Genomic DNA, 17,902 nt, shown 5'->3' on the forward strand with positions numbered 1-17,902 from the left:
ATACATTCTGCCCACATCGTTCTTTACTTAGGCAGCACGATCGCGCTGGCTATGAAAAGGAGCATTAGAATTTTCAGTTTTCAATCGAATAAGCCCCTTTCGAAGTTTCTACAAAAACTTCTTCTATACAAAGTGTCTTGCTCAAAAAATAAATTGTGCTCACATCGCTCTTTACTTCGGCAGCGCTATTGCGCTGCCAATGATTTGTATTTTCTGTATTCACTCTGGGCCTATCTTGCATGAGCAGTATAATGCATTTAAGCAAAGTAATTTAAAAACTTATCTGTATGCTATATAGATCTCAAATATTCTGATAAAATTTGGAATTTATGTATAAATTTTATTCATATATTTACTATTGCTATTAAGAATGCAAATACAGAAAAAAAGAATGCTGAGTACATTTATCAGGAAGACGAAACCCTTTAAAAAAAAAATCTTGCCTATACTCTTCAATTGGGCAAACCCTTCTTGGTTTGTCCTGGTTACGTACGTTGTTAAAGGCGGAGACGCCCTGGCGGGAGAGGGGCCATACATCCTTTTGCCCAGAAGAACTCACTAATCATTGGTCTGGTGAAGTTGTGCCAGTTAGAATTTTCGATTATATCAGAACTAGGTGATTTTTAGGGAATATGTAAGATTACGAGTGAAGGATTATATGAACATTTTACTTATGCAATGTTCTAGCATTTACCGGATAATTGTTTCTAAAACCTTTGTAAAATACTGAATAACTCTGATTAGTCTCTTCCAATTTTGGTTAAATTATCAAACTGCACCCAGGATGATGACGGAGCGTCCCTTGCTAAGGGTGGTGATAGTACCCCAATATGTGGGTTTTTTGTGGTTGGTTAAAATGATAATCCTGCTCTGTAGTTGAAAAAGGTTGTTTTGTGTTTATTCTATACATTTTTTCATAAGAGTACACCCCTCCCCCTCCTGGAATACAATCTTTTCCAAAATAAAACTTTTATTGACTTCCTCTAGACAAGAAATCTTTATTATTATGTTTTTTATGCGCAGCACACTCACGTGAGCATACCGATGCTTGCTTGTACTCGCTTCAGAAGACGCACATCTAACGCTAATTCTAATTTATGACGGAGTTGTACCGCTTTAAATTAATAAGCTTAAGATCAGGGTTACGACAATTAAGTTGGATCACGCAAAAGATATTCACATATTTCGTACATATATTGGCAGTACTTGTGCCAGACAGTTTTGGCAATGCTTGGCGTCACGGTATTTGCGGTTATCCCCCGCTTCTACAGACCTGTTTAGAAAATAAACAAAAAATGGCCACTAGTTTGAATTGATCCAGCGAAGGTTGTGCTTGTTGCTTTGAAACTTTAAAGATTATTGTAGGTTGAGCATAAAAATTTGAGGGTCTCCTAGAATTTCAGACCTCTTCAATCTCCCAAGGTCACGTTGGCTATGCTTCAATATGAGATCTCCGCTACAGTGTTTGTCACTGATGTTATTTGTCTTACAGTCAAATTATTAATACGAAAATTATATACAATCAATATTTTCTTTTCAATTTTATTGGCATAGCCAAGGTATTTGGTGAAGGCATATGTACAATCGTTCAACGTTTGGGGCGGCTAATCTTTTCCTCTTATGGTTCAAAAGAAACATGCTTAACAATAAATTTTATAACCCTTTACCTATTTTAAATCTGGTGAGTTTGTAGTAAGACAAGATTCTTGGGTCCACCTTCCCTACACCCCTTAATATAAATACAATCGCGATTTCACCCACCCGATTCCCCGTATTTTAAACACATTTTGATTGTTGTTTTGTTTTTTGAATTCACAATCCCCCAGCATTCACCCTTCAGAAATTAATTCGTGTGCGCGTACCTTTTTAGACTACTACACTAATGCTTTTCTACTCGAACGTAATTCCTGCCAAGAAACTGGCTGATGCTCAAGTCGATCGAGTTTCAAAATGTCATATTAACGAAAAAAATGTTTAATATCCTACTCCAGGGCCAATTAGTAAATGGTTAACTATGGTTTAAAACAATGTTAACCATTATTTAACCAAAACTTCAGTAAATTTCGGGCGAATTTGGTCCATTTGAAGTGCATTAAAATTGATTGACGCATTCTCAACTTAAAATCGCACTGCTGTGTCAAATTTCCGAACTTCGCGCCATACTTAAAAAAAAATTCGCTATTACAAAGACGACTGACAAAAAGTATAATTTAAAAAATTAATAACCGAGAAAATGAGGGTAATATCAGCCAGTGGACAGAAAAAAACACATATTTCGACAAGGCCGTACCCAGGACTTTTTTTCAGAGAGGGTTTTAGTAAAAAAAAAAATTCGAGAGGGGGGGGGGTTACACAAAAAACTCAAAAAACGCATACAAAGTTTGTTTATATCCAACTTTTTTACTTTTTTACGAGTCAGGCAAACATTCTTTTTGGGGATTTTGACCTAAACTGAGACAAAACTTTATTTGAATCTCTTAATATTAATTTAATGTAAATTAGGCATATCGGAATGTCTCCAGTATCTGTATTTCAAGCAATGTCTCTCTAATGGTGAATGACCTTTTATTTATTCTGGCTTGGAATTTATCTACGCTGTTTTACCTTTGTTTTTTTTTTCGTTTTACCCTTGTTTTTTATTCGTATTACTCTTGTTTTTTCGTTTATTATTTTTGATTATCCTTTTTTCTGTTTGTCATAGGTCATGTATAGCCATGCGGTCCTGGAATGTATTTGGGAATATTATTTGGATAGCGGATTTTTTTTTTCCTAAGTTTCTTTAATTCATTGACACCATATAACTGCAACTTTAACTTCATTACATCAGTACCAATAGTTCATTTTCAGCCAATTTTTGACAATAATTTTTCAAACGCACAAATTCCAACTTTTTATAGAAACTAATTTTACAATGATAGTTGCCCCTGTGGGAATAAGTATCTTTTTTTTACTTATGTTATAAATGCGAAAGCAGTTTACGGTCATCTTTCTTAGAATCTGACGATACTTCTTTAAATCTATATTAAACTTATTTTTATAGACCGATAAGCGGGAAACTGACCTTGTGTAGCTTCAAAAATCACCAAATCAAAATTTATTGACATATTGCTGATAATATCACAGCAACATATAGATCTGGTAAAACTGAAGTCGTTTCTTGGAGTTGAAGCCACGCCGAGTCTAAAGTTAGGACAGCATTCCGGGTGCCTAATCTTGGTGCCCAAGGAATGTGAAGGTATTTAAAAACATGAATGTCAATTGCTAATTTTGGCACAGGAAAACCCAAAAGATAGTGTGGGTAGTATGATAGTATTTCCCCGTATAAAGGGCGCCAAAGGTACCAGCAGGATCACTACTTACTTAAACCGTGACCCAGGAACACATTTCCTTTATTATACCCAACTCTAGACCGAAAATTTAAATTTATTAGGATTAAACGTTTATTTTTTCTAGAAATTATCGGCTACCATATCTTATAAACAGGGATATATTATAATGCCATTTATTTTAATTTTGTGTTTAAAAGGGTAACGGAGATCAAATACAAAAGAGCTTTGACCTGTACACCAAAGCCCCGGTTCTTTGTGAAAACCACATAGATCATTGTGAACTAAAATATTCACCCCCAAAATGTGAAAATTTTCCGCTTTGTGTTTTTAATATCGCTTGATAACAAGATGTTTCTAACAAAGGGCCGGAAAGTCGTTTTTCATCTTTGACAACAGAAATTTTGACCCCTTAGCCGAATTTCGTCCCTAAACCTCAGTAAATTTTGGTTTTAGCTAAATCTTATTGTGAAAAAACTCTTATAGTGAGTAATTCCTGTTGTTTGATACAATAACTAAATAGTAGTAAAATTTCAAAGTTATATTATCAAAATAATTGATACAGTCACGGGGTTTCTTCTCCATTGTGGGAGAGGATTTTCCCTGATTAGGGACTTAGCTCAAGAGCTCACCTCTCTTTGTTTACAAAAAGAAAATGAAGTATTAATGAATATTATGGGTATGACAGGCACAAGGCCACAATTTCTTTAAAAGGAATATAGTGACAAATTATTTGACAGCAAGGGTGTTTGAATATCAAACCTCATCAAATTATATTTTGCCACTTGGTAGTTAAAAATTATCCCCCTCAATAATTCCCCCTCAGCCTTTTTTAGTTATATTAAGGGTATTGTGGGAATGTCTCAATTTTGGGCGAAAGACAGATCACAAGAATTAGAAACCAGCGCTTCTCTCAAATGATTTTTTCTAAAGGAACTGTTAACAATAAAGCTCGTTATTTACGAGAAAGCAATGAAACATGAGAATGAAAGTAAAAAAACGAAAAAAATATCACGACTTGTTACAGTATATGAAGTCCAGTTGGTCACTCGCATTAGAGATTATCCAAGTGAAACTGGGCAAGGACTCATACTTAACTAACGTCAGTAATTTCAATGTGATGAATGCCATGCTACTTACAATTTGAAAAATTCGGGTTTTTTTTTCAAGTTTCGTTTTGTCTTTTTAAGTTCCGTGACCTGGAGAATAGATTTTTAGAAGGACAATTTTTTTCAATTTTTGTGTTTCGTCACTTCATAAATATTAGCAAGGAGAACTTGAACAGGACTGTCTAAGCTTGATAAATCATTCATACTATTGTACTTTGCAAAAAGTTGGACTTGTTATTCTTAATTTTATATTTTATTTACAAAAAAAATACAGTAGAGCGTCTCCAAGTTAAACAGGACGAGGACTCATATTTAACTTAATGCGAGAAAAAGGTTTAAATACCTCATTTTTATCACTGTTGCCAAGTAGAACCGTGAAGATAAATACCTAAACTGATTAGTTTAATTTGACAATGCTTTTCGTCTGAAAAACTGAAACATTAAAAATCTGTTGATTTTGAAAGAGAATACACCTTAAAAAGGAAAGCTACCCCTACTTAAGCTGTTGGGTGCCGAATGGTTTTAGTTTTTAACTTAACGCAAGAATTTAACTCATTATTTAACTTAACGCGAGAAAAGCATGCCACATACACTTTGATTTTTTCTTATGACTGGACTTTCAAGAGGCAGGGGGATCTAGAGAAAAATCTAGAGGCGTGCAATGTAATAAAATGCTCCAATAATCAAAATCTTGGGGGGGTGAGCAATTTGACATCGGCGCCTTAATTGGCTAAATTGACTAAATTGGCAAATTCATTTAAAAAAAAAAGAGCGATAAACAGAAAAAAATAACGAATTGGGACGCAAGAAAAAAATTGGGGCGATGTCCCCCCTCCCTCCTCCTTGATTCTCCACTTTCAAGAGGACAGACTGTTCCCATATGTTAATTAATTTTCATCCTATTGTGCATTTAAAAAAATACGGTTGATAGGAGATTTCCAAATAATATTAATAGTTTACCTGGCATTAAAATGATTAATCAAGTTAAATTTAAAAATAAAACTAAATACCACAAGCAAGAGAAGGTCAAACGTCTCCCTAAACCCTCTAAGGGGTAAGGTTTCATTTACACTTTACTGAAAACAAAATATATTTCAAACAATTCTTCTTTTGTCATAACATTGAAAAATCAATACCACTGAAAACGAAACTTCCAAGAATTTTTTTCTATTGATTCCTCCAGTTTATTATTCCAGTTTTCCAGTTTTAATGATTCCTCCAGTTTTACCTAAACCCATAGGGGTCTAGAACCGTACTCATATTAATTTCTGCTTGTTTTGAGTTTGACTATGTTATTTATTTTAATCTCTGTTTGTTTTGGGTTTCATTTATTTATTCATACTGATTGGTGGTAGTTGTATGCTTGGTGTAGATTATTTGATTCTATTTTTGTTCATTTTTAGTCTAATGGAGTTCTTTACTTTTTTTAAAAAAAACTTGTTTTGTGGAAAAGTTTTTTTAATTAATTTATGTTCGTTTTTTATTGACATATTCTTTTTCAGGGAAAAAGACTGAGCCTCTTCTAAAGTTAAACAACCACCCTTTCCCTAAAAACCTCAAATATACCCTGGGCATAACTTACAACCCTTGCCCCTGATCTTTGGGGTTTGTTTCAAACCCAAAAGCCTTGTTATATGATATTCAGACTATTTTGAATAGAATGGCTGTCTCAAATTATCTATTAGATGCATTCCGGGACAATACGTGCGTGTGTGTGGGGGGGGGGGGGTAGCTGCCCTATGATCACTTTCACTCTTAAAAAGAGCACTAGAGCGTCTGATTACCAATCCAATAAGCCCCCTCCGAAATTTATATGACCTCGCTTTCTAGAAAAAACCTTATATGTCTGCAGGGAATAACGTAGAACGCTTACCTTCAGGGCTGGGGGGATTTGTTATCCTCAAAGACATAATTTCCCGACCTTTTAACTACGTTGAACAAAATGGCTATCTCGATATTTTGATTGGCTGTTTTTGGGGAAATGGTGGGCGCTAGAGGGGGTTTAGTTGCCCTCCGATCACTTTCAACTATTAAAAAGGGCACTATTCCTTTGAATTTCCAATCGAATGAGACCTTTTTGAAGTTTCTATGACAAAGTTTTCTACAAAAAACCTTATATGCCCCTAGGGCATAACTTACGACCCTTGCTCTAAGGGCTGTGGGGGACTGTCCTCCTCAAAAACCTAATTTCTATGTGGAAATCAACTACGCTGAACAAAGTGGCTATCTCAAAATTTTGTTTGGATGTGTTTTGGGAAATGGTGGGCGTGGAAGGGGTGTTAGTCGCCTTCCAATCATTTTCAACTATTAAAAAGGGCACAAGCCAAAGCAATTTCCAATCGAATGAGCCCCGTTTGAAGTTTCTACGACGACTCCTTCCATATGAAGTGCCTCTGGGAAAAAAATAGTAATAATAAAACAATGGAGCCGTATGGCCTTGACCCCTTTCGAATGACCCTCTTTGAATGACCCCTTTCAGAAGTTCTACAACAACTTCTTTGATACGAAGTGCCCTGCTCTAAAGGAAAAAATTAATAAATAATACGTTGTGCCAACATCGTTCTTATATACCCCAGGGCATAACTTAAAACCCTTGCTCTGAGGGTTGTGGGGGAGTGTCCTCCTCAATAATATATTTTCTATCTGGAAATCTACTACGCTGAACAAAATAGCTATCTCAAAATTTTGATTGGATGTGTTTGGGGGAATGATGGACGTGGGGGGCTAGTTGCCCTCCAATCCCTTTCGACTATTAAAAAGGGCACTAGCCACTCCAATTTCCAATCGAATGAACCCTTTTCGAAGTTTCTAAGACAACTGCCTATGATTTACACAACAAATTTCTATATAATCCTTATATACCCCCAGGGCATAACTTACAACCCTTGCCCTAAGGGCTCTGAGGGGGTTATCATCCTAAACGACCCAATTTCCAGAACTCTCAACTACGCTGAACAAAATGGATATCTAAAATTTTTGATTGGATGTGTTTGGGAAAATGGTGGGCATGAGAGGGGTGTTAGTCGCTATCCAATCACTTTCAACTATTAAAAAAGGCACTAGCCCTTTCAATTTCCAATTAAATGAGCACTTTTGAAGTTTCTACGACAACGCTTTCAATAAAAACTTTATATGCCCCCAGGGCATAGCTTACAGCGTTTGCGCTGAGGACTCTGAGGGGGTTATCATCCTAAAAGACGTAATTTACAGAACTTTCAACTACGTTGAACAAAATGGATATCTCAAAATTTTGATTGGATGTGTTTGGGAAAATGGTCTGCATGAGAGGGACGTTAGTCGCTATCAAATCACTTTCAACTATTAAAAAAGGCACTAGCCCTTTCAATTTCCAATTGAATGAGCCCTTTTGAAGTTTCTATGACAAAGCTTTCAATAAAAACTTTATATGCCCCTAGGGCATAACTTAAAACCCATGCTCTGTGTGCTGTGGGGGGAGGGGTCGTCATCCTTAAAGACCTAATTTCCAAAACTTTCAACCACGGTGAATAAAGTTGCTCTCTAAAAAATTTTATTGGATCTTTTTGGGGGCAAAGTACGCGTGAGAGGGGGGGTTAGTTGCCCTCATATAACTTTTGACTGTTAAAAAAGGTACTAGTCGTTTTAATTTCAAATTGAATCAGCCCTTTTTAAGTTTCTACGACAAAGATTTCAATAAAAAAAAACTTATATGCCCCCAGGGCATAACTTATAAACCTTGCCCTGAAGACTGAGGGGGGAGTGTCCTGCTCAAAGGCATAATTTCCTGAACTTTGAACGTCGTGGGACAAATTGGCTATCTCAAAATTTTGAATATATGTGTTTTTGGGGAAGCTAGGAGCTTAGAAGGGGTTTCAGTTGCCTTTCAATTATTTCAGGTTATAAAATCGTGAACTCGCGACTTTGATTTGCAACCAAAAGGATCCTTTGTGAAGTTTCTACGACAAAGTTTTCTATAAAAACCTTATATGCCCCCAGGGCGTAACTTACAACCCTTGCCCTAACGGTTGTGGGAGAGTGTCCTCCTCAAAAACACATTTACAATCTGGAAATCAACTACGCTGAACAAAATGGCTATCTAAAAATTTTGATTGGACGTGTTTGGTTGAATGATGGGCGTGGGGGGGCTAGTTGCCCTCCAATTACTGTCGACTATTAAAAAGGACACTAGCCCTTTGAATTTCCAATCGAATGAGCCTTTTTTGAAGTTTCTACGACAACGCCTTCTATAAAAACCTTTTATGCCCCCAGGGCATAATTTACAACCTTTGCCCTGAAGGCTGTGGAGGAGTGTCCGCCTAAAAAACATAATTTCTATCTTGAAGTCAACTACGCTGAACAAAATGGCTATCCCAAATGTTGATTGGATGTGTTTCGGGAAATGGTGGGCTTGGAAGGGGTGTTAGTTGCCTTCCAATCACTTTTGGCTATTAAAAAGGGCACAAGCCACTCCAATTTCCAATTGAATGAGCCCTTTTCGAAGTTTATATGACAACTTCTTTGATACGAATTGCCCTGCTCTAAAGGGAAAAAAAATAATGCCCCCTCATATGCCCCCTCAGGGCATAACTTAAAACTCTTACCCCGAGGGTTTTGGGGGAGTGTCCTCCTCAAAAACATATTTTCTATCTGGAAATCAACTACGCTGAACAAAATGCCTATCTCAAAATTTTGATTGGTTGTTTTTGGGGGACTGATGGGCCTGGGGGGGGGCTAGTTGCCCTCCAATCACTTTTGACTATTAAAAATGGCACTACCCTCTCTAATTTCCAATCGAATAAGCCATTTTCGAAGCTTCTACGACAACTCCTTCGATACGAAGGGCCCGGATATGGAGAAAAAAAAATAATACATTGTGCCAACATTGTTCTTTACTTAGGCAGCGCTATTGCGCTACCTAAGATAGAGGTTTCAAACTTCAGCATTAGCTCCTTCTCGGAATAAAAATAGAACTTTGTTTTCTGTAGATAGAGGTTTAAAACCTCAGCTATAGAGTGTTTTAAGATGCTAAATCTGATGGTGATATTTTCAGGAAGATCACTCCCGTTATTAGGGGTGTAAGAGCAAATTTTTGCAGGTTTGTAACTTTGGTGGGTAACTTTAAACTGAATGAATTTTGTATTTTAGAATCACCATAAGATTTCAATTAATTTGAAGTACGCATGGTTAGCAGAACTCCCTTTTTTAGAGTTTCAGTTACTATTTGCAGGAGCCACTCTCTACTTGCAGCTCGTTGCAATAAACCTTTGGTAGCGTCATAGCGCTTTTGTTGAACGGAAAGGCCATATGTCAGCAATCCAGAACTTTTATTATCTAAAAACTCTTTTTAAAATCATGGTTGCGAAATACACGAAGGATTACCAGTTACAGCCTTCAAAACTGATATCTGAGGACCACACATAATAAATTGTGATTACAGAAATTATTTTTGTGAACTTTACCTTTTAAATAAAGATGGTGATGATTATAATGCATACTTACCGGGTTTATAAAATAATTACGGTCATTACAGGTAGTTACAAATAGTTAAAGATAGTTACAGATAGTTACAGTCCTTAACCTAAAAAACCTTTTCTAATAAAATTTCAAAGAAAGTGAGGAGCGATATTAAAACGAAAGACGAGCAGAAATAAAGTCATTAAACAAGATTAGAATGAATAGCTTTGTCAGTCTATAAAATAACACAAATTACTGAGATTACAACTGAAATTAAAATAACACAACTGAGCTTTAAGAACAACTTCTTTAGTATAAAGTTTATTAAAATAAATTGACTTTACAGCTTAAGATTTGAATTCTCTCTAAATTATAACAAAAAGAATTAGCCCAAACGTATCAACTAAACTGCATATAAGGATAAACAAGAGTAAAACAAAGGGTTCGCAAAACTTTTTGCGGAAGGAAATTTTTAAGTTTATACAAAATCCCAGCTCCTCTTGCAATTTTTATAGATATTGAATTTACATGTTCATTCCATGACAATAATTCATCAATGATTACACATAAATATTTCAATTTTGAGACCCTGCATGTTAGGTGCCCATAAGCTGTTAGAGGTCGTTCACTGTCCACATATTTATTAGTAGAAGGAATTATGTAATTTGTTTTTTTAACATTAATCAATAAAGTATTACTTCTCGAGTATTTCATTATATCATTCAACGCGCTTTCCATGGTCTTAAAAAGGGTTTCAACACTTACAGCTCGGAATAATAAAATTGTATCATCTGCGAATGATATTGTCGAACCATCTTTCATAAAATTTCCTATATCCGCGGTATAAATGAGGTAAAGGAGTGGCCCTAAAATCGACCCCCTGTCCGCAAGTTATTAGGTGCTCTCGTGATCTTTTTGGTCTAACTATAACGACGTGTGACCTATTTGATAGATATGACTCAATCCAACTAACAATCCATGGTGGAAATTTATAATTCTTTAACTTTCTAACTAAAAGATTATGGGTTACTGTATCAAATGCTTTCGACAGGTTGACAAATAAAGCCGAGGCATAAAAACCCATATTTAGAAAATCTTTCACTTTAAAAATAAAATGGGTAATCGCGTGATCCGGCGAATGCCCTTCCGAAATCCATAATGGCTAGCTAAGTGGTATTATTTCATTTTCTTCCGCAAATTTACTTATTTTATCATGCATTATTTTTTCAAAAATCTTCGAAATAACTGGCAAAATTGAAATAGGGCGGTAATTATTTATCTCTTCCTTATTTCCATACTTATATAAAGGTATAATACGGCTTTTCTTTAGACCTTTTGGAACTATTCCTTTTGAAAAGACAAATTGATTAAAAAAATAAAAAATAAAAATATGAGATATCACCGGCAAAACATGTTTTAGAACCAGTTTCGGCATGTGATCAATTCCAGGAGCCTCTGATAGTGCCCTTTTTAATAGTCGAAAGTGATTGGAAAGCAAATAACACCCCATCCACGCCCACCAATTCCCTAAACACATCCAATAAAGATTTTGAGATAGCCATTTTGTTCCCCGCAGTTCAAAGTCCAGGAAATTATGCCTTTAAGCAGGACACTCCCCCCCTCCACAGTCTTCAGGGCAAGGGTTATAAGTTATGCCCTGGGGGCATATAAGGTTAATTGAAATCTTTGTCGTATAAACTTGATAAGGGGCTCATTCGATTGGAAATTCAATGGGCTAGTGCCCTTTTAAATAGTAGAAAGTAATTTGAGGGCAACTAACCACCCTCTCACGCCCATCTTTCCCCAAACACATCCAATCAATGTTTTAGATAGCTATTTTGTTCAACGTAGTTGAAAGTTCTTGAAATTAGGTCTTTTAGGATGATAACCCCCTCAAAGCCCTCAGTGCAAGGGTTGTAAGTTCTGCCCTGGGGGCATATAAAGTTTATATAGAAATTTCAAAGAGGGCTCATTTGATTGGAAATTGCCCTTTTTAATAGTCGAAAGTGAGTGGAGAGTAATTAACCCCCCTCTTACGCCCACCGGCTAAATGGGTAGAGATGGCCATTTTGTTCAACGTAGTTGAAAGTTCAGGAAATTATGTATTTACCTTAGACCTTAGACCTTAGACCCTCTTGTGCCTCCAGAGGTGCTTAGGACGTCCAAAAAGAGTCACAAGTCATCTCTCATTACTGTGGCCAGCCAGATATCGCCCCAGTTCGGTTTGATTAAGGCAGTGAGGTTTGCGAGGCCAGCCCGGTAACTGCGTCGTAGGGTATTTTTCAGGCATTCTCTTCTTCTGGTACCACGTGGCTGCCACTGAAGTACGACCTTTGGTAGTCGAGTTTCGGACATTTCGGAAATTATATATTTAAGGATGACAAACCCCCCAGAGCCCAAAGGACAAAGGTTGGAAGTTCTGCCCTGGGTGCATTACATATATGGTTTTTCGTAAAACTTCAAAAGGGGCTCATTCGATTGGGAATTGAGAGGGCTAGTGCCCTTCGTAATAGTCAAAAGTGATTGGAGGGTAACAACTAACCCCCCTCTCACGCCCACCATTCCTCCAAAGACATCCAATCAAAAATTTTCAGATAGCCATTTTGTTTTACGTAGTAGAAAGTTCTGAAAATTAGGTCTTTGAGAATGACAGCCCCCCCCCCTCAGCACTCAGGGCAAGGGTTGTAAGTCACCCTCTGGGGGCATATGAAATTTTTATTGAAATTTTTGTCGTAGAAATTTCCAAAGGGCTCATTTGACTGGAAACAGAGAGGGCTAGGGCCATTTTTAATAGTTGAAAGGGATTGGAGAGCTACTACCGCCCCTCTCACGCCCACCATTTCCCCAAACACATCCAATCAAAATTTTGAGATAACCATTTTGCTTAACGTTATTGAAAGTTCTGGAAATTCGGTCTTAGAGGATGACAACCACCCTAACGGACCTTAGGGTAAGGGTTTTAATTTATGCCCTGGGGGCATATTAGGTATTTATAGAAAGCATTGCCGTTTCAAAAAGGGCTCATTTGATTGGAAATCAAAAGGCCTAGTGCCCTTTTTAATAGTCGAAAGTGATTGAAAGGCTTGACATTTTTATAGTAAAGATTGATGTGGGTATAATGTATTATTTTTTGTTTTTGTTGTTGTTTAGACCAGGGCACTTCGTATAAAAGGAGTTGTCAGGGGAACTTCGAAAAGGGCTCATTTGATTGAAAATAGAAAGGAATGATACCCTTTTTAATAGTCAAAAGTGATTGGAGAGCAACCAATCCCCCTTCCACACCCACCCTCCCACGCCAACTCTTCCATTTGCCCATCATGTTTAAAAACTAAAGGTTGCCTTGATATTAACTAAAAATGCACTGTTATAATATAATGCTAATTCCCAATAAGGCATGTCAGCAGTATCCCAAGAACGACTGAGGGTATCAAGTTCACAATTTCGGGGCTACTTCTGCTCAGTGTGTGTGTGTGTGTGTGTGTGTGTGTGTGTGTGTGTGTGTGTGTGTGTGTGTGTGTGTGTGTGTGTGTGTGTGTGTGTGTGTGTGTGTGTGTGTGTGTGTGTGTGTGTGTGTGTGTGTGTGTGTGTGTGTGTGTGTGTGTGTGTGTGTGTGTGTGTGTGTGTGTGTGTGTGTGTGTGTGTGTGTGTGTGTGTGTGTGTGTGTGTGTGTGTGTGTGTGTGTGTGTGTGTGTGTGTGTGTGTGTGTGTGTGTGTGTGTGTGTGTGTGTGTGTGTGTGTGTGTGTGTGTGTGTGTGTGTGTGTGTGTGTGTGTGTGTGTGTGTGTGTGTGTGTGTGTGTGTGTGTGTGTGTGTGTGTGTGTGTGTGTGTGTGTGTGTGTGTGTGTGTGTGTGTGTGTGTGTGTGTGTGTGTGTGTGTGTGTGTGTGTGTGTGTGTGTGTGTGTGTGTGTGTGTGTGTGTGTGTGTGTGTGTGTGTGTGTGTGTGTGTGTGTGTGTGTGTGTGTGTGTGTGTGTGTGTGTGTGTGTGTGTGTGTGTGTGTGTGTGTGTGTGTGTGTGTGTGTGTGTGTGTGTGTGTGTGTGTGTGTGTGTGTGTGTGTGTGTGTGTGTGTGTGTGTGTGTGTGTGTGTGTGTGTGTGTGTGTGTGTGTGTGTGTGTGTGTGTGTGTGTGTGTGTGTGTGTGTGTGTGTGTGTGTGTGTGTGTGTGTGTGTGTGTGTGTGTGTGTGTGTGTGTGTGTGTGTGTGTGTGTGTGTGTGTGTGTGTGTGTGTGTGTGTGTGTGTGTGTGTGTGTGTGTGTGTGTGTGTGTGTGTGTGTGTGTGTGTGTGTGTGTGTGTGTGTGTGTGTGTGTGTGTGTGTGTGTGTGTGTGTGTGTGTGTGTGTGTGTGTGTGTGTGTGTGTGTGTGTGTGTGTGTGTGTGTGTGTGTGTGTGTGTGTGTGTGTGTGTGTGTGTGTGTGTGTGTGTGTGTGTGTGTGTGTGTGTGTGTGTGTGTGTGTGTGTGTGTGTGTGTGTGTGTGTGTGTGTGTGTGTGTGTGTGTGTGTGTGTGTGTGTGTGTGTGTGTGTGTGTGTGTGTGTGTGTGTGTGTGTGTGTGTGTGTGTGTGTGTGTGTGTGTGTGTGTGTGTGTGTGTGTGTGTGTGTGTGTGTGTGTGTGTGTGTGTGTGTGTGTGTGTGTGTGTGTGTGTGTGTGTGTGTGTGTGTGTGTGTGTGTGTGTGTGTGTGTGTGTGTGTGTGTGTGTGTGTGTGTGTGTGTGTGTGTGTGTGTGTGTGTGTGTGTGTGTGTGTGTGTGTGTGTGTGTGTGTGTGTGTGTGTGTGTGTGTGTGTGTGTGTGTGTGTGTGTGTGTGTGTGTGTGTGTGTGTGTGTGTGTGTGTGTGTGTGTGTGTGTGTGTGTGTGTGTGTGTGTGTGTGTGTGTGTGTGTGTGTGTGTGTGTGTGTGTGTGTGTGTGTGTGTGTGTGTGTGTGTGTGTGTGTGTGTGTGTGTGTGTGTGTGTGTGTGTGTGTGTGTGTGTGTGTGTGTGTGTGTGTGTGTGTGTGTGTGTGTGTGTGTGTGTGTGTGTGTGTGTGTGTGTGTGTGTGTGTGTGTGTGTGTGTGTGTGTGTGTGTGTGTGTGTGTGTGTGTGTGTGTGTGTGTGTGTGTGTGTGTGTGTGTGTGTGTGTGTGTGTGTGTGTGTGTGTGTGTGTGTGTGTGTGTGTGTGTGTGTGTGTGTGTGTGTGTGTGTGTGTGTGTGTGTGTGTGTGTGTGTGTGTGTGTGTGTGTGTGTGTGTGTGTGTGTGTGTGTGTGTGTGTGTGTGTGTGTGTGTGTGTGTGTGTGTGTGTGTGTGTGTGTGTGTGTGTGTGTGTGTGTGTGTGTGTGTGTGTGTGTGTGTGTGTGTGTGTGTGTGTGTGTGTGTGTGTGTGTGTGTGTGTGTGTGTGTGTGTGTGTGTGTGTGTGTGTGTGTGTGTGTGTGTGTGTGTGTGTGTGTGTGTGTGTGTGTGTGTGTGTGTGTGTGTGTGTGTGTGTGTGTGTGTGTGTGCGTGTGTGTGGTGTGTGCCTGGGGTGGCGGTGTAGTGTGTGCGGTGTGTAGTTACTGTAAATGATTACTTAAATGAACACCTGGTATTAAATGAACACATGAACTATCAAACGTGATAAGATGCGAGATTCGACAACCGCGACCATTAATTCTGACAACACCAACACGGACAGCTAAAGCAAAGGCCATTGCTAAATTGTCTGAAGTAATCAAAATCCAAAAACGTGTCAAAAATGAAAACGAAGAGCGAAGACCCGGGTGGTTAGAAGATATGCGAAAACGACAATTAGAGCGTGTTAAAAATGAAAATGAAGAGCAAAGACATGCGCGGTTAGAAGACGTACAACACCGAGAAAGTGAGCGAGTCAAAAATTAAAATGAAGGGCAAAGACATACGCAGTCAGTAGAAAAGCGGTGAATTGTCAAAAATGAAATTAAAAGACACGCGGTTAGAAGACATGAAACACCTAGCATTTGAGCAAGTCAAAAATGAAAATGAAGAGCAAAGACACACGCGGTTAGAAAAAATGTGATACTGAAAATGTGAGCAAGTCAATGAAAATCAACCTGGACAGCAAGAACCAAGACTTGTCAAAATTGAAAATAATAGCGATGATGATTGGGCTTGGGATTTGGACATGGGTAAGGTAATCAATGCCTACCATACCTTTTTTAAAAAACAGAGGTTCGGTGATATATATTTCATAATGACGAAAGACCAGCCGAGGTAAAATGAACCAAACAAATTGAAAATGAAAGCAATGATTATTAGGTTTTGAATTTTAACATGGATTATTTCTTATGGATAATGTCTACCATACCTTTGAAAGTCAAAAATATGGACTAAATAAATCGTTGGAAGTTCTCCCACTACCTGAAAAATTTTGTCTGCGTTTAGAAGACAAGCGACAGTGAGAATCTATATATAAGTAGTATCTATTCTATATATTCTAATTACACATACAATTACACAAGAACTGTGTAATTAAAAAAATACATGGAAAAATACATGGAATTGCTGTTGATTTGAACGGTACATGAAAAAATACATGGAATTGCGCAAGAAAAACCCACGCATGTGACACTATAGTTAGACATGGGCATTGCGAAAAAAGCTGGCATGGTAACAACCATACACGTGGACATTTTAAAAAGCTGGCAAGGTTTTTGTTATTGATATGAATTGCACAAGAATGTGTCATTTGACGTAGACATTTTAAAAAGCGATCTTTACCTATAAAGTGGGCAAGCATGTTTCTCTACACCTTTTCAAAGAGAGTGAGTATCTTCTCACATGGCCTTCGAATGTTATTCTATGGGGCCTCTACACGTGGTTAATTGCATTAATTCGAGAGTAGTTTATTATTAAAAAGAATTGGATGTTACAATCAGAATTGTTTGATTGACATTTGCAAAAAAGGGGTAAGGGATTCGCAAAATGGACTATACGAACGATCTTATTTGAATAATAGGGAAAAAGAGCTAGATAACATTTGCGAAATGAAGATGGAGAAAAAAAAGAAAAAAAAGGGTTAAAGTGAATAGCAGTTAAGGTAATCCTGAAGAGCTTTTTGTGATATTTTACTTTTAAAAAGTTCAATATTCGAAGCTAGCTTCAGCAGGAGCTTAGGATAGTAGCGGTGACAATTGAGATATAAGGAGCAATTGCCCCTTATTTTTGAAAAAATACCTTTTTGTGGCATTTATACTTTTTAAAAATACAAAGTTCAATATTCTAAGCTATCTTCCGCAGGAGCTTAGGACAAAAGCGGTGACAATTGAGAGATAGAGATTATTTGCACCCTAGTTTTTGAAAAATACCTTTTTGTGGTATTTTACTTTTAAAAAGTTCAATATTCGAAGCTAGCTTCAGCAGGAGCTTAGGATACTAGCGGTGACAATTGAGATATAAGGAGCAATTGCCCCTTATTTTTGAAAAAATACCTTTTTGTGGCATTTATACTTTTTAAAAATACAAAGTTCAATATTCTAAGCTATCTTCCGCAGGAGCTTAGGACAAAAGCGGTGACACTTGAGAGGTGTCAAGAGATTAATTGCCCCCTAGTTTATGAAAAATACCTTTTTGTGATATTTTACTTTTAAAAAGTTCAATATTCGAAGCTAGCTTCAGCAAGAGCTTAGGATAGTAGCGGTGACAATTGAGATATAAGGAGCAATTGCCCCTTATTTTTGAAAAAATACCTTTTTGTGGCATTTATACTTTTTAAAAATACAAAGTTCAATATTCTAAGCTATCTTCCGCAGGAGCTTAGGACAAAAGCGGTGACAATTGAGAGATAGAGATTATTTGCACCCTAGTTTTTGAAAAACACCTTTTTGTGGTATTTTACTTTTAAAAAGTTCAATATTCGAAGCTAGCTTCAGCAGGAGCTTTGGATAGTAGCGGTGACAATTGAGATATAAGGAGCAATTGCCCCTTATTTTTGAAAAAATACCTTTTTGTGGCATTTATACTTTTAAAAAATACAAAGTTCAATATTCTAAGCTATCTTCCGCAGGAGCTTAGGACAAAAGCGGTGACAATTGAGAGATAGAGATTAAT

The 17,902-nt window shown here is 37.9% G+C and overlaps 2 protein-coding genes across 6 annotated transcripts in view; one reads left to right on the forward strand and one right to left on the reverse strand.

Moving 5' to 3' along the window:
- The window catches only part of LOC148944860 (pickpocket protein 28-like), a 210,109-nt gene extending 205,703 nt beyond the window's left edge, over positions 1 to 4,406 (reverse strand). The window contains exon 1 of one of the 4 annotated variants that reach the window (XM_089099157.1): positions 4,352 to 4,406. The gene's annotated coding sequence lies outside the window, so the exon portion shown is untranslated. Of the gene's footprint in view, positions 1 to 4,344 lie in introns of all 4 variants that reach the window. The other 3 variants (XM_089099156.1, XM_089099154.1, XM_089099149.1) reach the window with 3 other exon arrangements.
- Positions 1 to 17,902, forward strand: part of LOC148944861 (uncharacterized) — a 124,478-nt gene that overhangs the window by 41,286 nt on the left and 65,290 nt on the right. The window lies entirely within an intron of this gene.

The sequence above is a fragment of the Artemia sp. Qi Xiang Cuo genome, chromosome 13, assembly GCF_049724085.1.
Source record: "Artemia sp. Qi Xiang Cuo chromosome 13, ASM4972408v1, whole genome shotgun sequence".
In the NCBI taxonomy this organism is placed as follows: domain Eukaryota; kingdom Metazoa; phylum Arthropoda; class Branchiopoda; order Anostraca; family Artemiidae; genus Artemia; species Artemia sp. Qi Xiang Cuo.